The sequence below is a fragment of the Hetaerina americana genome, unplaced genomic scaffold (assembly GCF_022747635.1).
Source record: "Hetaerina americana unplaced genomic scaffold, ioHetAmer1.1.p SCAF_14, whole genome shotgun sequence".
In the NCBI taxonomy this organism is placed as follows: Eukaryota; Metazoa; Arthropoda; class Insecta; order Odonata; family Calopterygidae; genus Hetaerina; species Hetaerina americana.
The window spans coordinates 11,778,170-11,801,691 of record NW_027286514.1 but is presented as its reverse complement, the minus strand read 5'-3'; the positions used below and the strand labels follow the sequence as shown (position 1 = coordinate 11,801,691).

Below are 23,522 nucleotides of genomic sequence, written 5' to 3'. Positions count from 1 at the left end.
TATTCTGAAGGCACGCAGAATAATTCCGGAGGCCAGCAGACTCTCAATTTCGTGAAGATGCTCCGATCTCAACGTCTTCAGAAGCAAGTACCATCATCTTGGACGAGAGAATCTGTAAAGATGGATTCATGCCCGTAATGTCATCTCTGGTCGAACACGTGTCACATGTCACCATATTTCCTTGTCAGAGTCGGCAATTGATAGGGTGAAAAAGGCATGAACGCAGTTCCCGTCCCTGTGTCTATGCTGCCATGATTTTAGCTTCAATCAGCACAGCACCCGCTCCCACAACCCCGTATTCACCGAAGGGATTTCATCTAAAGACGATTATTTACGCGCTCTTCGTTTCAACATACCATGTTAGAATAATATTAAGAAATGGATGAGAAGTCTGCCGCGGAAATGCGGAGGACGCCCAGACCAATCCATTACGCTACCGATTCACTGACGGAGTTGCTATTACGGAGGCCGATGAGCCCGGGAATGACCTCATTTGTCACTGCCGATGAGAGACCAATGCCATGCAAAGCCATCTCTCAAAGCCTGAGCCGATGAGACTGCGGGATGGGATCCATCCGCCGAATCGGCAACTTCATTCTCACTCTCGAATCGGCAATTCTCTCTCATTGCCACTTTCTCATGTCGCTCCCTTGAAAGAGTTACGAGGAAAGCCACAAGGTTGGCAATACTCACTCACCCTTGCTCCTCGCGTGTCGGAGGTACCAGTTTGAGGGTAGACGGAAGTAGGCGGCGTGGAGGACGGCGAAACGCGAGTGGAATATTCAGAACCGACGACGAATAAATTTACGACGAAATCAGACACATTAGCGTGAATGAGACGGCAACTCGGCGTCGTCGATGAGGGAAGGGGAGGAAGAGGAGCCGTAAAAGACGAGATCTGAATCTCCTTCCTACCCTCGACGCATCGCCAATCTTTTCAATGCGTCACTGAACTTTTCAATGCGTCGGAAAAGCGATGGTCGTTTAGCAATGCGCCCCATCGGCAGAATCTCACACGCCACTGGTGGCTAAGATTGGCGCATGGTCTAATCATAGGCGTAGTCCACTGTTTTTCGGTGGACCCAAGGATCAAGCTATGATACAATTCAGAGACCAGCCTACTCAAAATACTTTATGACCTAAAAACCACAAATTACAATAACACTATTTTTAAATCCAACATACTTTCGACCTCCCTTCATTCCGCCCAGCATGGCCTTACTTTTCCTCCCTCTGCCTCGCCAGCCTAATAATGCTCTACCACAGACAACAAAATTCCATTGCCTCTAAATACCTATGCTCTGCCTCTATTTTTTCTGCCATATTTAAAATTCTCACAACAACCCTCTCTCTACCTCCCATGCCTAGACATTTTCAATCCACAACTCAAAACCCTCCATTCAACGCTCATCCTCTTGCCTGATCAAATTTCAGACCCATCTAGAACTACGCTCGATATTTTCCGTTGTTCTCAAATATATATTTACTGTCCAATTCATCTAATCCCTCCTCTTCGTCAAAGGTTCTTTGCTAACTCAAATGTATCGATGTTATTCATTGCTTTGTCCACCAACTTCTAAAATACTTCCTAAGTAGGTTCTACTTTCTATAGTTTATGCCCCCAATTTAATGTTTTTACAAGTCTTATAATTTAGTTATATAATGGTTAAAATTCCTATGTAAAGGCCTAAGTGCTGTTTTCGGATAAATGTAAATGATAAATAAACAAATATAAATGATAATAATCTTAATTTTTCCGGGCGATATTGAGAATTGAAGCGTCTCTGCAATCATCTTCATGGGAGAGGAAATAATGGAACCCTTTCTTTTCTCTCGTAGTGGTGCAGTAACCCTGTCGGTAGAGCCAGCGGGGTAGTGACAGAAAGGGCCCGGGTTGAAACCCAGGGATACACCTTTGAACCAAGCCTTAACAAATCCCAGTGATATCATGGAATAAGGGAATCGTTTCTCGAAGCTAAATTTACAAGTCCTAATAATTTGCTCACTCAGGGATTTCCGAAGGAAATAAATATCCGCTAACACTTTCTACTTTTCATAGAATTTTGCATAATACACTCACAATTTCTTTCAGAGCAAGTGTTCATTTACTCGCAGCTCAGAGAAACGGCTCCGGATATCCAGGAAATCGCTCGGATTTTTGAAGGGCTGTCGCGAATTAATCACCAGAGGTTTCAACCCGTCTCACTCCGGTCACTATCCCGCTGGTTCTACCCTCAGGGATAATGCGCCGACGAGTGGTGTCCAGGTCCTTTAAAGGAATCCATAGGTGGGGCACAGGGAAAGGAATCGTCCCGTCTATTCTGAGTGCATTTTTTACACCACTGGGAAAAATGTGAAGTGAACTCCAAAATCAGCTATCAAAACCAAAATTACGGATTGAAAAGAGGCAAGAGCGATTGAATCGTGGACGCACCTATAGGGAGAGTAGCAGTAGCGGTACCGTTTTGAACACCTCAAAACTGAAACTGTACCGACCAATTACAGTGATCAAACCTCAAGTTGTCCTTTCAACCAACCTTTCCGGTAGATGACGATAGATTTAACCCTATACCAACCTCTAACCTATATAGCATGTGAAATTCACACATTCATTGTTCGGGAAGATGGTAACGCATGTGGTTTCCCTTACGGATTTGATAGACAGGAAAAAAAACAAACTTCGATGACACGGGGCGCGACCAGAGGCCTAACGAGGATTTGAACTTGACCCCTACGGTGAGTAGCGGGACGCTAAGCTCACTAAACAAAACATACGACCAATAAATCCATACATATATCCTTTAATTTTATGTTGCGTTTAGAATAAATTCTACCAGAATCCCATTAACTTCCGGAAGCAAGACCACCGTGATCACTGAGGGCCAGCACTCGATCACTCCGCGAGGCGAACACGACGGACACTCGCGGTGCATGGGGGAGGAGGAATGAGGGAACGAACGGAAGCAAACAAGAAAAACAATCAAAGTAGGAACGCGAGACAGAAAAAGCGGGAGGGAGCATAGGGGCGTGAGAAAGGGTTTTTCTACCGGCGGCGACCATAGCGTCCTGCTCCGAGGGAGTCGCGTGCAGAACAGAGGGAGAGAGAGACTCGGACCGCGCCGCGGCGGAGTCAGACCGGAAGCAAAACAAAAGAAAGCGCGGGAGGAGAGGCGGAGGAAAACAAACAAGCGGCCTCTTTCACTCTTTTCATTTCATTCATTCCTGCCCGACTCCCGAGAGCCTTAAAGATAAGAAGCGGGCGGGCGATGAAGAGGGAGGGAAGAAGACTTGGGGAGCGGGAGGGAGGGAGGTTGGAGCGAGCACGAGTCGGCCAGCATGTAATTGCTACCGTTCGGTAATTTCTTGAACGGGGGCATCTGCACTCACACGCTCTCGCACCCTCCCACGCACACACTCGGAAACAAACACGCACGCACGCACTAACACTTGAGGGGCCGCACGGCGGTGTGCGTTCTTCAACCTCTCCCCCCCTGCCCCCTATGTTTCTTTCTCACGCAAGGACCACTTTTTTTCAACCACCCTCTTACGTCTCCCGAATATAACTACTGTCCACTCCCATGGCAGTGACAATGTTTGCGCCACATAAAGGGACGCCACTGTCCTCCCTGAAGACCGCCCGCCAGACCTTTTAATGGCCATCTTACTCTTCGTCGCGTGAATTAAAAAAATGTCAATTTATACCACACATGCCGCGGAAGTTTTTTTTTCCCCTCTGCGCCCGCAAGCGCACGCCTGCATGTGTTGCTTGTTATACGAGTCACTCCTCACGAATCTGATTTCCATCCGTCGTCGTCGTCGCCGGGCGGGTGGAAGGGGGGGGGGAGGTGGCGGAGGAGGAGTGATGGGTGGGAGAGAGAGAGAGAGAGAGGAAATAAAGAAAGGGGGACCTTTATATGTACGTGCCACAGCCCCCCGCTTTTTTTTTATTTTCGTTCTGCGCCGTCTTCTCTGTCGCCCTCCTCCACACCCTCCCCCCTCGATGCCAAGGAGAGCGGCGTCTCGGGAGGGGTAAAAAGCTGAAGAGGAGAAGTAGAAAAAAAAGAATCCCTGCTGGGCAGTTGGCTTGCCCGGCATCTGTTCCGAGAGAGATGTAAGGAGGGAGAGAGAGTAAGAGGGAGGGAGGGCAGGAGAAAGGAGGAGAGGGTAGGGAGGAGGGAAGAGAGGAAAACAGTGACCCAGCGTCGCCACGCCAAGACGAAACACGGATGGGAGTGGAAACATGTTCGGGTTGGGGTGAGGGGGGCCGGAAAAGATGCGGGGGGAGGAACATGGGGGAGGAATTTAAGAGAATTGGTTCATATGGAGCGCAGGGAGGGGTAAGGGGAAGTTTCTGTCATCCCCTCCTCTTCCTCCCCTTTCGTGTGGGCGATCCACAGATGAGGGTGTGGGGAGGGAGAGTGGGGGAAGGGGTGGGATGCGGATGCAAGGTCAAATGTGCGTCAGCTCTCCCTGCATCAATGTATGTAGACGGAGGGGGATGGAGAGGCAGAGGGAGAAAAGGGAGGGCTAGGGGTGGGCAGAATGGCAGAATAGGGAGGTAGAGCGCGGGGGCGAAATCGGAAGTGAAGAAAATTATATTATATGAAAATATGTTGAGAGCCCGAAAGTCTTTGCTCGTGCTTCTCCATCCATCGCCCGAGGGGCGACAGAGCCATACGGACTCGGCTGCCCTTAATTTCAACTTAAAGCGGAATTCGCTCGTAATGAAACACATATCATCTACGGCTGCGATGCATAGGACATATTATGTCGGTAAATCTCCTGTCAAACCTAACGGGTGTAGGGATCATTTTCCATTTCTGAGGAATAAAAAACTAATCGACACCCGTTTTAATTTTCTTCGCGAATTAAGACATCATTTCGTCTAAAAACAAACAAATCCCATACATCCATGCATGCTTCTCAAAACATTTCGTCGGTTCCAGAATATCGACACCATATTGCGTACCTGGCAACTGAGGTCATTTATAACATTACTGGCGTTTGATACCTTACGTGAAAGCACACCTTCGAGAATGGATAAGGTTAGCGATTATTTTTCCATTTAAATTCTCTGATTAATTAAAATTTCATTTTTTAGATCATGACGAATGTTTGTCTAAGGCAGCAAAAACGTCAGGGCATAATAGTGTACTCCTTCCCAAATTACTGAGTGGGGGTGAAGGTTAAGGGTGCCAGGATAGGCATAAATGCGGTGCTAGATGAATGTTTTGGCAAGAATATAAGGGATGGTGTTAAGAATAAGCAGATTACGAGATATCGTGGATAGGAAACACCGGAAATATAAAAGTATGACAGGTGTGTGCTGCACTGGCTCCATAATATCTATTGGATGAACGAGTTTCGAATTGCCAAACAGATATAGTATCATAAGAGAGTGAAGGGTTAGAGATGAAGTAGTTGACGTGGGTGAAGTCGAAAAGATTCTCAAGAAGAGGGATACTAAAAGTATCAAGAATAGAAAATGTACAAATGAAATAATGCATGACATTGGAAAAGGAGAAAAAGTATGCAAGGACAGGGAAGAATGAAAGAAATTAGTAAAAGAGAGTCAGTTTTCTGAAATGAACTGGGATCAGGATTTAATGCTTTCGCTTACCCCGAAAGGAAACGGCGCAAAGGGCGTGCAATTATGAATGCACGTGATTTATAAATAAATAATATTCATAATTGGCATTTGTTATAAATACAACACCCTCAGCAAAATATGAAAAAATATTGTATTAACAAACCCGTAGTGAGCAAACGGAATGCAACAATTTCAGAGTGTAAAAATCATTCACCTTGACTGGGATTCGAACCCATAACCCTCAACATCCGGTCGAGTGCTTTAGCCACTTAAGCTACCGAGGCGTCCTATTAAACTCTGAAATTTTGGGGCTTTTAAAGGAACAAGATGTTGTGACGAAATACCGTACATACAATGTCACAGGCATTCGTAGTCGTGCGCGCGGCATCTCCCGCAGTTTCTTTGGAATTAGCAAACGGAATGTTGGTTTCGAGAGCCGCTGTCGTACTTAACCCAGAGCTAGGATTTTGGCGCTTTCGCGTATTCATCGACATCCACACAATGCCCCGCAAGCGGCTGCAAGGGCGTGTGGCGGGTCTTAGGTCACCAGCCAGGCATGAACAATCCCAATCATGCTCAATCAATCTCAATCCTCGACTCAAATACGTATTAGTTTGACCATGCACTCAAAAAAAGTTAATCACACATATTCATGATGGAGGAATAGCAGACTTTACCCGAACGGCTTGTTGTTACCAAAGAAGTTCAGTAAATGGAAAATCACACTGCTTGGATTGGGTGTAGTTGAAAAAGCATCACTCAGGGTATGAACCCTAGACCTTCATGCCAGCTGTCGAACCCTATATCCACTAGATTACCATGCCCCGCATTCTTTTGAATGCTGAGAAAATAAATATCTGCATTTACCCCCTTTTAATCCGCCCATTAAGTCTACACCCCTCATCCCTTCCTCACCTCGCATCTCCCGAGCTCGTCGTTCACAGGGGGTGGCGATATTACTCCCCGCCATGCGCTTTGATACCGACTCGCGGATCGCCATAAATGGCCCGAACGGCGAACAATGCATTCTACTTGTACCCTCTACGTACATACATACGCGCCCCATTACGCCTTTCTCGCCAGCTAATGGATAAACGCACCCACGCGGCCCTTACGCCGGTAAGGTTCCCCTTCCCTGTCTTTGTCACTTGCAACGATGTTCTCGCTCCTCATTGATTGGTCGTATTTAGTGTATCAACGTGCCTCACTTGCAAGTAATCCTCGGCGAATGCTTACAGGTCCCGAAGCAGTCCCTCAATAGCATGCAAGATGGAACGGAATAATAGTAAGCAACTGAGGGCATTTCAGCGAGTAAAGTCCAGTTCGTAGTCGTGTAACGTCGTGCGCCAATAGGTTCGCAATCGCATTAGCGAAACGTCTTCCGGATTACTAGAATCGCTCCATGAATGTGGACGAGTAACCTTGAACAACTTCGAAAGCATAATGCTCCATGCGATCAGATGCTTATGTTCTAACCTTAACAGATTCTAATGCTGCTTGAATTATATGCCTCATTCCCACAATCTTGTTTTTGGTGCTGAATATTATTTCGCATGGAAACGTTCAAAATTAAACAAATTTTCATTATATTGAACTTTGAATTGATGCAATTTTTAGGGGATAGAATCCGGATAGAATTAATACTGAGACCAAATTTTTTAAACTTTTTAGGAGATATATGTAACCGACGAGCGTCAAAATTAAAAAATACATGGAATATTTCCTTTTATGAAAATAAACCCCGGTTAGTGGCTAAATTGAACAAATATCGCACAAAGATTACGTCAGATTTGAGATGGGAACCCAGCTTGTTTGTTCTACAGAATGGGACTTGTTTGCAGAAGACTGGAAAAGTGTCACGATATCTACTAAAATAAATAGGGTTGAGCGAGGAGCTTCACTAAAGCTGTTCGTTTCACGTTTACGGAAATTCTAGAGAGATGCAGAATGAATATCGAATGAGTATCGACTCACAGACTTACTTATTTACACATACCCAACTGAACGAAATCCCATTACGTATTGTGAATCGCAACAACGCGTTTAAGGATCACATCGTATTAAATTAGGTTCAGCTGACTTTACATACTTTTGGAACGTCAAACTTCGCCCCTCGCACCTCTTGTTTTGAATTTTATCGATTCAGAATTTGATGACATCAAGACAGGATGGATTCTTCAAATGCCCGCCCTATAGTCTTACAGCCTCGATAAAATCTGTATCTACTACTGATACGAAAGATGCAGCAAGGGATTAACATGAAATACAACACGGTGCCATGCGCCGAAATATATCGCTCAGAGCTTTAAATGGCGAGTCAGATCTTCCTAAACTCATTTGAAATCATTTACGGCGTGGGAAAGGAGAAGGAGAGATTTCGTATAAGGTCAGTGACTAACGGTCACACTCTCAATTCCGAACGATGGAATTACCCCCTGGAACGCTCTGTTAGGCAGTGCCGAAGCGAAATTGAGGCAGGACTAATCATTGAGGTCACATTGGCACGGCAACGGATGCGGGAACCCCGCTCCGCCGGGGGCTTCGAGTAAAAATATGCGACAAGCATACAACCGCGTCAAGATGAAGCGATAAAAAGGTATCCTTAGGCTTTCACGACGTCAAATATGGGTAATGATACGTAATATACCTAAATAGGAAAGCAGCGTTTCCAATTAAAAGGATTTTTGTGAATCCCAACATGAAATGTGTTTCTTGGTTAAGAGTTAACTCTAACTGATACGCTATAATTGAACGTCTTACAAGGGGTATACACACCATGGGTCAAGCTATAATTTGCGACATAAATAGGTTCAGGTTCTCAATAAAAAATGAGTTACCTCAACCATTGGATTAACCCATCTCGATTGGAATTGATGCATGCCAAACAGTTCGGCCATTAAGTTCTATTTTCTTAGATGCATTTCGCTAGAGCTTTAATGCAGTAATCGTGTTGAAATTCGCAGGCCCTTGGGTGATAGTAGGTTATTGCTCCAGGTAATATTAGACAGAGTATTGTTTGCAACTATTATGGAATAGATGAACGACATTTTCTCTGAGAAATCATCGTCTTTGCATCGTCTAATATACGGAAGTAATTCAGCATCCTGACAATATTTAGTTTGACCATTTCCGGTACCGGTCGTAACACATCAATCTCACTTGCATTCAATGGGTTTTAGGCACTGGAAGCTGTTTGATTAATCAATATAATTTATTGGGTCAGGGTTGAGGGTCGGCGAACGTCGATAAATCAACAAAACATACTCCTGAGCATTTGTCTTTTTAACCTTTCTCTCGATGATGTATCTTGTGAGGTTCTTGGTGTGAAAGAGTCCCTAGAAACCAGGAAAGGCAGCGAAATAATTTGCCACGTCGTGTCCGGCGTGCGAAGGTTGAGATTTTCATCGTGTACACATTTATCTACAATTTCGCATGCATGCTACGTGTCGAAACCCATCCTCTCTCCCTGAGGTGAACGCCAGCCCGGATGACTCCCTGCCCTCCTGCCCTCTTCTCGGCGGAAACACGGAGGCCCCATGGCGATTTTTTTTCCAAACACGCAAGCGATTTCGGGTTTAACGGCAATCTTAAGTTTCTCTAAGTATGTTTACACGCACGGAATCGAAATTTATCATCAATAATTAACCATGGAACCCCACTTGACGGGCCGTGTGCACTAGTCCTCATTTCTCCATTCCTTTTCGGGTCGTTACTTGCGTTAAAGTGTTCCGAAAAGAAAGTAAAAGAATAAAAAACATTTGGTGGTATTAAGGCAGAAAGCAAGGCGCTATTATGGCGTTCAATGGAATGACCCACATTTTAAGAGGCGATTTACTTAAAAAAATGTCCCGAATAAATTACGCAAGGGAGAGGTATCCCGCTTGCCAAGCAACGCTAATGATCTATCATCAAGTATGACCAGGGCATGAAAATTTGGTTTCGTTTGAATTTACTTATCGGGTGGCATGGCATGTTCCAGCGTGTATTATTCCAGCGTGTACACAGTGAATTACTTAGGAAGCTTAGCCAAACTCTTCAAATATTAACTAAATTAAAATAACGAAAGAATAACTTTGCGAATTCTCATGCCAATATAACTAGAAATGTAAATTTATACAGCCTTGTTTAATCCACTCTTGCTAATAATTCATATTTGCTCATATGGGGCGTGATTGAAATAGGAAGCAAACCTGATGCGATTCTATCATATATATCATAGAATACGGTCCTAGAATAAGTTTTCTGGGAGTATTCATGATGAGAAAATTCAACGGTTACTTTCATTCTGTGAATATTTTTGGATAGTTAAATGTTGACTGGCCGATAAATGATATCCTGGAATTTGGGGATGGAAATACACAAATTGATACTGAATTTTTAGATCACAAGAAAACCTTCCACAGGGTTCCTCGCGAGAAATGGATACGCAAATTAACATTTAATAGAAATAATGAAAAAGTGACCAACTTAATAAGGGATTTCACTTCTAACTATTGGAAAAATAGTCGTCGATGTGGTGACCTTATTAGAGGCAGAAGTAACCCCATGAGTGCAACGGTGAACTGTTATGGGGCCCCTGCATTCACTGACATATATTACCGAACTTAAAGTCCCACGTTAGCAGCCACTTTGGATTATATGCACACGACATTGGGTTTTGCAGATAAATAAGGGCACCTGCAGATTACATGCTATTTTCCAGTGATTTACAATGAAATGTAATAAAATGTTCAGGACTGAAATTTTGGAAGGAAATAAAATCAAGACCTCAATCATGAAAAAGATGGGACCGAATTAAGCATCTCAGAGCAGGTCAAATACTTGAGTGTTACACTGACATCAAACAATTCATTTGACTCAGACATCAGAAAAATATACGGGACGGCCTTCAAGAAGCTAGGTTTACATAGACGGGTTGCAGAAAAATGTAGGAAAAAATAAGAGTGATACTTCTGGATTAATAACTATTTTATTGGGTGATGTTGCCTCTGGTTTTCTACCAAGTTTCACATCAGCATGTATTTAAATATGAACGTTTACTGGAGGTTTTTATTATGAATTTTTTTCCCTTTTCCCTTCCTCTCCCTTATGTTCCCTTTATCCCTTACCCAACCCATCTAGTGCTTTCACCCCCCGCCACACACCGTATTGGTGGATCGCGGGCTGTTCATGTAGATATAGAGGATACTTCGAGTGATCTTTCCTGATGTAGTGGGTGAATGTGTGAAGAGACATCAGTTGTCTAGTAAATACTAACGAAAACACAATTTTATAAGTGCATAAAAACGGTTTAGGATCAACCATTTGAATGTAAAACGAGAATGGCTTCAAATTTTTCGAAATAAAAAGTACGGAAATCTAGCCACAGGAGTTCCGTCAACATCATGTTTTTGTAAAAGGGTCATTCCCGTTAATAAATTAATCATACTTTAGTCCTTGCTTTTCATCGACAAACAATGCGGAACTTAATTTCTTAATAAAAATAAAAATAGCGGGAGATCTACCGCAAACCTCTAAATTAAAATAAAAAAAGACTAACTGGCTACTGAAGATATTATAAGGACTAATTTAAGAAAATCATTCTTATTTTCTGGACAAATAAGAGTGCAGGATTTATTGATATTTTCATGCAAGACGCATATCACGTCCTAGTTTAAACGAGCGTGCATTGATGTAGGTGAAAAGGATTGATATCCTGAACTCCGTGAACTTCACTAATTGTCAGATCATTGCGATCTTTATGCATAAATTTTCATATATCTCACGGAACGCGAATGAATTTGTTTTCGCACACAAAAAAATGAATTTCCTGAGCCGTTAATTCCACGGTTGTGCTGATTATTTCAAAAAATATATCGAGGGTGGCAGTTTTTTGTCAGTCGTCGCGATGGTGGGAGTGATGACTTCCGCCCAACATAAGGTGCTGTGCCCCCAAAAGAATTTCAGTAGCTCGTGGGTTCGCTACACCTTGCAGTTTTCATCGAGGCATTGAAGGCAGAAAAGCAAACTCAAGGAGTTCCAGCCCTATAATGGCTCGCTTTCTCCCCGGGACCACGAGAGCACTTTGAGGGGGCGACACTAACCTAAGAAGGCACCCACAGGATGCAGGCTGCGAGTAATTATAGAACGTCTGAAGAAGAAGAGAGTAAGATAAAGGAGTCTCTGCACCTGCCAGCCAACACCGTCGAAGGCGAAATGAATTCAATCGGGTATAATATTTATTACTTCTTCCAACGCCGCCGTCGATGTTGGCCGATCGCGAAAGAACACATGGAATGCACGCTCTTGAACTTGCGAGTATCCTCTCGGGTGTGACCTTTGGACCTCGGTAAAAAAAATGTCGGAATGGCGAGCTATCTTCAGCGATGATTGGAGCATATTCATTCCGTCCAAACGCTGCATTCGATCACCACCACTCGCTGTTTCATTATTAAATGCAAAATTATGCAAACTTTAACATGAAGTGTACGTTTAAAAGTAATTAAGGGGCCACGCAATCTCGATGAATTTTCTCCTCTTCGTGGGCGGTGGATAATTCCTCGCTTCAGTTTTAACTACACGGTAATTAAAAGGGAATTTATGCAAACCTTCCCACCAATCTCACATCTAGAGCATACCTGGCGCTTAAGATGAACGCACTAAGTCAAACTCCTCTCCGTGTTCCAAAGTTTCCATTGTCATAAGAAATGCCAAGCGAAAACATCTACAAATGTAAGCAAAGATATCATAACTAAGTTTCTCGTATTGGAAAATTCATAATATCGAAGATATGAAGCGATCTAAAAGTGGGAACACAATAGAGTGATGGAAATAAAACCGATAGACCAAATGACTTACGAAGTAATTTGATCTTCGTACGAAGAAGTCCTACCAAGAGTGGAAGACACTGAAAGGAAGAGAGGAAATTAACTTCATGTATTATTGAAACATGATTCTGTCAAAGGTTGTATTGTAAGAGATCACAAAAAGTAAGGAGTGCAGCGGAAAGCCAAAGATCAATTATGAGAATCAGGAGATGGTAGTATTCGTCAGTGCGAGAAACTACGAGTTTAGAGAAAGTTTGGGGAGCTTCCACAAGTCAAATCGCGGATTAACCTTCTGTAATGATGATGAAGTCTGAAATAAAATGTTGATTTGAAGTATTGCCATTTGTCGCCTTTTTGTAGTATAGCGACGTAGCCAGCCGAGTTGGTATAAATCAATCCTCGAGTGAGCTACGTCTATGATAACGACGATGATGTTCATGATTGGATGAGATCCAGTTTCAAATATTTGTGTTCGAAGGATCCGAATCATGTGCGGTCAAGGAAAATACATTAATAAGTGAAGTAAATGTTATCATCAATTTTCAAAATTAGCACCGAACGCTGTATTTAGAAAATTCGTTCCCAAAATCCAGGAATAAAAATATATCTAAAGTAGTATAAGACACTGTCTCAGGCGTTACTTGGTGGAAGTCTTTCATAATAAATGAATGAGGACTAACTTGACAATTTTCACTGGACTTTTTATTTTCACGACCATGGTTTCGTTACAAGGCAACATCATCAGGTGATGGTAGCATTCGTCAGGTGATGCTGCCTTGCAACGAAACCATGGTCGTGAAAAATAAAAAGTCCAGTGGAAATTGCAAAGTTAGTCTTCATTCATTTACTATATCTGAAGTACGAGTACTCGTATTTTACTGAAGGACGTTGACTAAACTATTTTTGTAACCGATTGGACGCTATTATTGGACATCATCTTTGCATAAATGCAGTCATGGAGTCGCCTTCCTATTCTCCAGAAGTAAAAATGAATTCCCCCGGAGCAAGGCGTCATCATGGCTTGATATCAACTCTGGAACAAGAGGCTGTTCCGTGATGGACTCTCGTAAACGCTAATTCAATGCGGGATCGAGCATTAAAACTCATCAGTTGAATCTGGAAACGAGAGCAAGATGAATTACTTAATGTCTTCGAATTTCATAGCGGAGGAGAGCGACGGGCGGTGCGAGGGTGTTTCGTGGGGAGGGGAGGAGGGCGGGTGGCGTGGCGGCGGCGGCGGAAGGCAATAAGGCGTGGCGCCTCGCTAGCTCACCCGAGGCGCGCACTCAAACCCCCTCGGGGTACGAATTGCCTGTCCGTCGGGAGGGGAGTTGGTCGCACTCCCTCCCCCCTTCCATTTCCCCTCCCTCGCTGGCCCCCGCTGACCTCTGGGACACCCTCCCTACGCTCCTTTCGACGATTACCCGTTTCTCTCTCCCTTTCCACATACACTAAGGTCATCACGGGCTCGAGAGATGTCATTCCCTCGGTCGCCCGCCATCCAGAACACACCAATTTACATCCCCGTGCGATTTTTAAGCCAATGGGAAAGAAGATGTCGGCGGCAGTGACGCAGACTGTATAATATTCGCATGCCCGAGAAAGTAAAGTTACAGGATTTCACTGCGAAAAAAATAATTTGCCTCGAGCGGGTTTCGAACCCAGATCCTTTGTTTTTCGTTAGAGAGCATTAAACATATTAGCAATCTCAAGGGGTTAACCGCAGTTGCGCGATTATTTCGTAAGATTGCACAAGTCATCACATCTTGTTCATTTAAAGCCCTATGACATTTTCGGGGAAAGGATGCCTATGTGGTTGATACCTATGGGCTGTTCACCTGATCATCCTTCCATTTCACTCAGTTGGAAGTCGAGAAATTCGAGTTTGATTTCCCGGTTTTTTTCGCAATGGAATTCTTAATTCGAGTTCACACCAACGTGTGATTTCGATAAAGTTACTGTTGTGACATTTCCCGCAGCTTCTCTGAGGAAAAGTTCCTTTAAATAAGAATAGGTTGCTGTAATTTTCCTTTCATCTCCGCTGCCAAATCACGCACAGGGCAGTACGCGCTGAAATTGATTGGAGGCACACTCTTAAAGAAACCCACGATATCATGAACGACTGAAAGTTTCCGATGACCTGATAACTATCGGTGATGAGCTCCTAAAATGGAATGTGCAGACTCGATTGAATTCTAAGGATTTAGTTACCCTAACTCACGACTTCTCCTAGGCGAAACATATACGCGGACCACAAGAGTATATGTGGAAAAGCTAGCAAACGATTGGATTTTTTAGAAGAGTACTGGGTATATGTGATGAAGAAGTTAAAGAGAAATGTTACCTTTCGCTGATTACATCTAATTTTTAACATGTTGCAAGTATATATGGGATCCTCACGAAGTTAAATTGATTGCCGAATTGTATCGCGTGCAGCGTAGAGGGGCTAGATTTGTGAAACGTTATTATGATAAACTTAGTAGCGTATCAAAAACATCAGAGCAGATAGGCTGGAAATCACTCACGGAGCGAAGGTAAAATTACAGATTGAAGCTCTTGCACAAATTGGAAGAATTTCCATTTAGCAGTGATGTTGAAAATGTATTATTACCCCCATTGTACTGCGGTGGGAGAGATCATGCTAATAAAATTAGAGAGATCAAGTGCAGAACAAATAGATTAAGATGCAATTTTTTCCACGGACAATAATGGATCAGAATAAGGTGGTCCGACCGCACTAGGGATAAAAATATTTGAGTCAAAATTAGTCTGATTTGTATCCACCCCTGCCACATACCCTATCGGTGGCTTACAGGGTACTAAAAACTTGCCTGTTCCATAAACTACATCATTATATCAGTTGCAAGTTGCCGAAAGGAACTCAGCTGCGCCTTGAGTTCTTTACGGCATGTAGTAACTGTAGATATTTGTATCAGATAAATATTTAATGGAGACCCGCTAAGACTTAATGTATAATATTTTTGGGAGGCGATATCCCACCTTCTCACCCCTTCCTCTCGACTGAACTCCTCGGTAACGGTGAGCCTAAAAAGTTTCTTGAGCCGGTAATTAATCTTAAGGCATGCTCGGCCAGGGGTACAGCGAAGAGCCCCATGTGAAATCCGTGTTGGGTACGCGCTTTTGATGAATGCGCGCGGTAGGGATAAAACGGAGGGAAGATGCATAGGGACATGAATCCCTCGTTAGTTACAGGTCAAGAATGGTATCCACTTGCATATTAAGTGAGTGGCACGTTCACGAACCCGGGTTCCCTCTTATCTTTTCCCTCCTTTTCTCCCTCTTGTATCCACGCATTCCCATTTTTCACGTGTTCACGAGCGTCACGAAGTTTTGAGCTCATTTTCAAAACATTACACCCCATCGTCCAGCTCACCACTGTTAGGCGCCCACCTCCTCCGAACACACGGGGGTAACGTCCGAATAGAAGGGACGGCCCCGCTGGAGGCCGGGCACCCACGCGGAGGGGCGCGCGGGGGAAAAGGAAGAAGGGACGGGAAGGGGTTGAAACCTTCCCTTCCCTCAACCCCCTTCCCGGGGCGTGCGCCACTTAAGGGGGGCCAATACGTCGATTATTCACCCGCACAAACAGGCCTGCGGTTCAATTGGACGGCCCGAGAGATAGGCCGAGAGACTTCGGGAAAGTTGTGGGTGGACGCGTGAAAGGGGGGGGAAGGGAAGAAGGGTGAACAGGGTCAAAGAATCTCAAAACACCGAACATAAAGGGAGATTTGGGAACAGATCCCTCCGCCCTCCCCATCTCGCCCCTTTCACCATTCCTCCAACCAATAGGTCTATCGCCGTGTGAGACGACCCGACGCCCGCGTCCGAACGCCCGGCGTTGCTCCGTCTATGGCGATAAATCACGAATCAAACGCAACGGCCAGTTTGACAATGCGACGGCCGGTTTCCAATGCTAAGGAGGACGGGCTCAATATTTCTCAAGTTTGGCAGTTATATGCATCGACTGCGACGTACAAATGCGACGCCGAGCCGTCAATCAATTAAATATGTAAATGCTATGCTACGATGTAAATTTTGGCTGTGGACAATTTATTTTCAGAATCGACCTTCAACACAATAAAAAATAAAGGATTTGAGAATATAAGGCGGGGGGGGGGATATTTTGAGCATATCATCTACATCGACATGCTGAAGTCCTATCGTATATTATTCAAAAGGAGTGCAAATTTCGTCTAATCACCCACTCTGGAACGAATATGATTAGCGTTATCACAGTGATATTTATTTCAATTCGCCTTGAAGAACAACCGTGCGTGCAAATTCACCGTTCGCCATGATCACTACCTTCAATTATACAAAATTATGTTGACTGAAATACATTGATTGAAACCTTACAGAGATATTAATACATTGTGAACAAAAGTACGATATATCAATGAATTATATGTTGCTTCACCTATCTGCAATCAGTCTAGCAAGACAGTAATCCTTCCAATGAAAGTAACATTTACAACACGACACTACACCAAGAAACACGCAACAAATTTATCCAGGAGAGCTATCCCATCGTCATAATGACTGGGATTCTAACGACAAGGGTGAGGAATTTTTTTATTCCTCGCGACAATCCTGAAGGGGTAATACTACTTGTGCGACAGTGAGTTCACCGATTAGGATGGTAACCATACTTCATGACCAATTAAGATGCATCTGGAGTCCAAATCAGTTTCTGGAAACTAAAGCTGCTTTAAGTTAATGTCATACGCATTCTTTTTTAACACATGTTTTTTCTCTACGCGTGAATCAACAGTTCTCAAGCTTAGTTCAATAGTTTCAGCCTCAACTTTGTGGAAGTTCATTTTAATAAATGAAAAAGAAACACTTTGTTCCAATCCACCAATTTATAATAAGGATGACGCCGTAGCGTCGAAACTAGTCGTACCTGTAATAAATTGGTGGATTGGAACAAAGTGTTTCTTTTTCATTTATTATAAATTGGTGGATTGGAACAAAGTGTTTCTTTTTCATTTATTAGTTCTCAAGCTGTTAACCATGTCAGGTAAGGAAAATGTTATTGCTTTCTTACATATGTACATTCCGAACCATGTCTGCTTTCTCTCCCATCTTCATACTACTTTACCTAAATTACCGACATTTCATGCGATACTTATAAAAATGACCACATCTGTCCTTGCTTTCTTCGGAATGGCTACTTTTGGGAATTAATTGGTGAAGTGCAAGATTATTTTTTTATTGTTCTTCACCGATTCTCGATATTTTCAGATCTGTAAGGTGGGTTTTTGACGTCATTGATTTCTAAGTTTATATTAACATCATGCTGTGTTACCGAGTTGAGACGACGACTACGCTAAAGCATGTGCGAGTAATACGGCTGCTAAAGGAGGTCGTTGAGATACGTCACCGATGCACATATCTACGATGCAGTCAGTGGGCAAAGATAGAACTACTATCATCTCCACATTATGCAGTACCTGGGAATGTTTTTTCGAACTTGCGTGTTGCCACGGTTCGGGCTATATAATATCATAACCCTCGTATTCCTTAAGGAAAGAAATAGAAAATTGTTGTCCCCATTGGTATTCGATTCTGTGCCCATTAGTTTAATCGCCGAGGGTCCCGCCAGGTCAGCGATGAATCATCAAGCACAGCAATGAGCACAAATAAGCTCCTATTTGGGTGATATTAATGCTGTGTCACGTGGATAGTAGACCGCTGCTCATGGAATTCTCGTTATCTACCCGTGATATGAATATGTCTGCTAAACCCTGGACAATGATTGATTGAAATCGTTGCGGATGAAAGTTGTAATCTCATCCTATTTTCATTGATACAGGATGAACAGCCGACGTATTTCACAAAATGGGTACGCATTGATTCCGTTTCGATGTTTACGTTTAAAATCGCCCAATTGGAGCTGGGTCTCTGGTCGGACGACGCCGGGCAAGGCGTGCCCTACACGCCGCAACCCCGGTTCCTTCTTCCACTCCATCTCTCCGCTGACGGCATCGCCACTGCTCCCAGACGATTTTCTTTCAATCCTCCTCCCCCCGCCCGTGCATGCCTCCTCCCCGCTCCCCTCCCATCTCACTCGAACGCTTTTCATAACGAATCGATTGTATTCCGTGATTGGGGGGAGGTGGAAGAGGAGGAAGTGAGCCCAGCGGCGATCGGGAGGACCCTCCAGGCGCAAGAGGTACCCACCCGCCTAGCTGGGGTGGTAAGTACGCATACCGACGATGGGGGAGCGGCGGGGAGGTGTGCGCGTGTTTGTGTGTGTGTGTGTGTGTGTGTGTGTGTTTTAGTGATTGGGGGAGGGTAGAGGAAGGAAGCGTGGGAGGGAAGTGCGCTGGAGGAACACGAGCACCACTGGGGAAAGAGTGGGAGTGAAGCAGAAAAAGAGAGATACGGAAATAAATAAAAGAGGGCGAGAGAAAAGATACAGCTCCCTCCTCTGCCAGTAGTAGTGTTCCCTCTTCCTCCCGGGAAGAAAAAAAACGAATCAACTCACAAACTTATACGGTCAAGCGTCGTAGTCACGAACCAAATGAGTGGAAGGCTTTATATAAAGTGGGTGTATGTTTGAAGGGGTTCTGAAAGGAATGGAAGGGAAAGGGTTGATGTTGAGGAAGTGGGGGAGTGGGAAACATTTATGGGGAATATGGGAGAAATAAAAAGAGTACACCGAGCCCTCGGTGAAGGGTTAAGGGAGAGATTTAACCTCGCGCCGTCGAAGGGGAAGCTGGTGGGCGGGAATGAAAGGGAATGGGTAGGGGTGACGCGGAGGGGAGGGTTTGGGAGGAGGCTGTTCGGGGTTTGAGGGGGGAGGGGTGTCGGCGGGAGAAGACCCCGCAAGACGAGGATCGGCGGAGAGGCCTTGGGGAGGAGTGGGTGAGAGAAGGAACTTCCAGCGTCCAGTGGAAATCGGCTGGAGCGAAATTTATGGGTCCAGCACCGACATTCGCGCTTTACTATTTGTTCTTCGGCCGCATCAACCACTCTTTCGCCCCTTCTCTCGTCGGAAGGCTAGGTTCCAGATACCCGGGGACTCGGCTCATGCCATAATGAGCTATTTTCGTGTAGAAATTTATAGTTGTATCTACGTTTTAGGTACGGCTTTGTCGATGCCGCACCGTAAATCGTGACGAAGAGAATACGTCAAATGATAGAGGAGCACGGCAATTCTCCATAGGAGGCATTCGAGTCAACGCCCTAGATGGTAAATGCACGAACCAACAGACTAAGCAAGTTGGCGGTCAAAATCGACATCACTTTATACGCGTGAATTTACATTGGGTTACCTACACTTCCAGATCCCGCGTCTGCCAGGTACTAAAGAAAAAGGTGTGATTCGACAGATTATACGATAGCATGGATAATCGTAATTAAAATAATACGAGACAAGTTGTTTTAAGAGATCTGTCTAGTGAAATGAGTTGCAAATTCACAGTTGAACGACACACTGCACACACAAGTGTATTTATTTATCTTGTATTTATGCCTCACGTAACAGCCGAGTCTTCGAGCCGAATCTACGAGATGATTTTTATGTGTGTAAACAGAATTTTAGATCATAAACTGGGTGTCCAAAACAATTCTTTAAGTTCAAAAGAAGGATCACGGCTTAACAGATTTTCGCAATTGTATAGCTTCACCGTACTTAATATCGTTACCTTTTTCGTTGCATCAGCATTTCAAAATAATTCAAACAATTCCAATTTAGGATATGCTTGAAACATAAGTATAAAGTTGTCTTTTTCAAATTAGGGGTATTTTTAGGTAGGTATTTTTGTAGGTTATTAGGTAATCGGATACTTTCGGCTGATTTCATTTCTATGGGGCGAAAATATTTGCGCGATAGTGGTACTTCATAAAAACGTTCACATTTAAAACATAAGTAATAATATGCACCAAACAATTAGTAGTATAGGCAGACTGGGCGGAATCATTAACTATCAGTCACTCGACGCGTTTTAAAGTAAAATAATTTCTAAATGGAATATCTTGCAGTACAGAATAATGGAAAGTTAACCGGATGAGTCTTCGAGATCCGCATCGAGATCACATCCTTAACCGAAGATACCCTTGTTGAAGTCAAGCCGCGGTCATTGATGTTGTGCGTTAAGCCCTTTCTTCGCCAACAGTGACATGAAAGAAAAACATACTATTATTACCTTAATTAATGCTAATTATTTGACACCAACGAGTTTTTATTATGATTAATAAACCTCTTTTACCGGTTATCTTATATTTTTACTGGACATTAAATAATAACTGCTACACTGTTCAACCTAACCTAACACGACGCAACGTGACACACCACTTCAATTATAACACTCCTTCAATTCAGTTTACTATCTACCTCCGTTCATTCCGTTCAATTTGTCTATTCTCTCCCCTTTTCCTCGCGTGACCAACATCCTCTATCAGTGTCTTCAACATTCTATCGCTGATCAAAATGTCACCTTTTCGGTCTCCATAGGATTCCACCCAACCAGTCTCCCTCTCTTCTTCCTCACCATGCCGAGTAATCCCTTTTTTCTCCTTCCCGTCCATTTCTACTTTTTCCATTCTTCTCCAACGAGGTTGTTGTAATTGATTAAAATACTATATACAAAGTTTATATTCTCCGCCATAAAACACTAAAGCCAATTTTTTTTCAATCATAGACAAGGTAAACCGAGAAACCTTACAATGACTAGCGCCAATGAATAATTGGCACTACTAAGAGAATAACCTGCACAAATAAAATGTGTGAATATACGTTAAGCAATATTTTTTAAATAAAATATACTCTGGAGGGTTGACATGGCATCATGCCTCATAGCCGTTAATTTATTAAAAAAGAACGATATTGTCGGCCAAAGCCTGCTATTAAGTGCCTGTGGATGATTCATATAGTTTTAATGCGACAAATTCCATTTTTTAATCTTGGAAAAAATAAATTCTGATAAATAATCAGAAAACTTTTAGTATCTAAAAAAAATCAAGAGCTACAATTCCGCGACCATACGGAGGACAAGTAGTATCATTATCAGACCAGATCCAATGTGTCGTAACAAAGGAGACGAAAAATAGAATTGGAAGTGGATTCATTAACAATTTTTTTCTATTGATTCGCAAAAAAAGCTTCTAAAAAGTCACGCCAACTAATGTTTCATTTTTGGAGAAGTTCTACATTTATGGTGGGGTTTCTTTCAAAATCTACTCATGACGTCCTTACATAGTGGAATTCGGAAGTGAATTTAAGAAATAAAGAAGACAATATAATTTATACAAATGGAATTAAATCCACAGCTGCGTTTATTGAAATACAATGTCTCCAACCATCTTCCTTTAATCGAAATCCCCTGAGTCCCACATACCCAGTCCCTTGGATTCCTACAGTGTGGTAGGGTTTTCCATCTGTATTCCTGTTGTCTTTAGGCAGGTCTTTAGTAGACCCTTAAGGTCAGTCCAGTGTCTGTCGGACGTAATTCATTTCAATAATGACTGGGAGGGGAAAACCGCCCGCGATGCATTTACATGAACCTTTTGGGAGAGAAGGGAACACGAATAAGGGCAGGCAAGTTTGGAGATTCAAATGAGAAGGGTTGGAGAGGGTGCTCATGCCTTCCATCGGCGTCCTGGGTCCTTCCGCAACCATCCTCTCATCATGGAAACCTTCACGCCTCGTTCTAGATTCCCTCTTAAGAGTACCGTCCAAAAAAAAGAAAGAAAAACATAGTGATGGAGTTCTAGGCGGTTATTTTTTTGTTCTAATACACCAAGCTCTCCAACCGTCTCCATTCAAATGCGAGGGCGACGGGGGGAGGGAATATTTCCCCGAATTTATCGCCCTCCTAGATCAAGAGGGCCGCAGAGGAGAAGGGAAAGGAAGAGGACGGAAAAAGAAGAGAGTAAGAGAGAGAGGGAACGGCTTGAGCCCTTGAGGATCTCTTGTGCGTGTGTTTTATTTCGGGAGCTTCTGTTTGATTCCCACCGACAGCGGATGCCCTTTTCCATTTCGATATTTATCTTTCTCACTTATCGCCCGAGACGGCAAATTAACGCATCCGAAAAATAATGCTATCTGGGAAGTACTTGAATACCATCACAGGAATCTCGGAAAGAATCACTCCGCGCCCGCGACGACGGTCTCCCGGGAGCTGGGAAGCGTTGGGTGGGGAGGCGAATCCCTTCTCCAGTCAAGAAGGGGAAATGCTGAATCCACACATCTAAAAAATAATACCCCTTCAAAATCTACTGATATTAAGACGCGTAAGCCGTCGAAGGCAAACTTAAGGAACACCATGTCACAATGTTCAAATGAGCTCTCAACTCCGCAAAGTAACTAACTTAATGGGAAGCTCGTAGAAAAAAAATGAAGAGAGGTAGACGAACAAAGGAACGTGAAGGAAGAAGACAGAAGGATGAAGGGGACGAATACGAAACTCGACGTAGGACGACAAACTGGGCAGAGGAGGCATACGTAGAGAGGAGCAGGATGTTGAATACGTGTTAAAATAAAAAGGTGGGTAAGGACGGAATAGGAATAAAATAATTATTCAATTTGGAGGGCAGGAAGTGGGGTGGAGTGTATGAGTTAAAGAATGCAATACAGCTCAGTAAAAGTTGTTTATATTGGGCAGAGTAGTTTGAAAAGTTTATAAGGATGCGTAATGCAGTCCTAAAATGTTCCAACATTAACCTTCCTTGGTTAAACAAAAATAAGAATGGAGTAGCCATTGATTGTCAGATGGAGGCGGATGAAACATTCCCAAATAGTTATAACATATAACTTTTTAATTTGCCATTTAAAAGTTCGAAGTACTATGTTGAGTAACCTTTCTTTGCAAGGTGATATACTAGTATAAAATGATTAATATATAGTATAAAATGATTTGACTGGAAAACCTCCAAACTTTCCTTATCTTATGCATAAAGGGATCTAGATTAACAATACAAATAAGCATATCTTAAATTTCTCTGATGCTAGGATTACCAAGATAAAGAATTGTTGATATAATTTTTTCAAATATACTTCCAGACGTATAGGGTTTGCAATGAAGAAATTCTCTTAGTTCGGCCACCAGGGCCGTCTAACTTATTGCCAATCAAATGCCTTACGAGAAGGATAAAAAAAA

The 23,522-nt window shown here is 43.3% G+C and overlaps 1 protein-coding gene across 1 annotated transcript in view; it reads right to left on the bottom strand.

Moving 5' to 3' along the window:
* LOC139686432 (phospholipid phosphatase 1-like) overlaps window positions 1–23,522 on the bottom strand; it is a 213,080-nt gene that overhangs the window by 117,551 nt on the left and 72,007 nt on the right. The window lies entirely within an intron of this gene.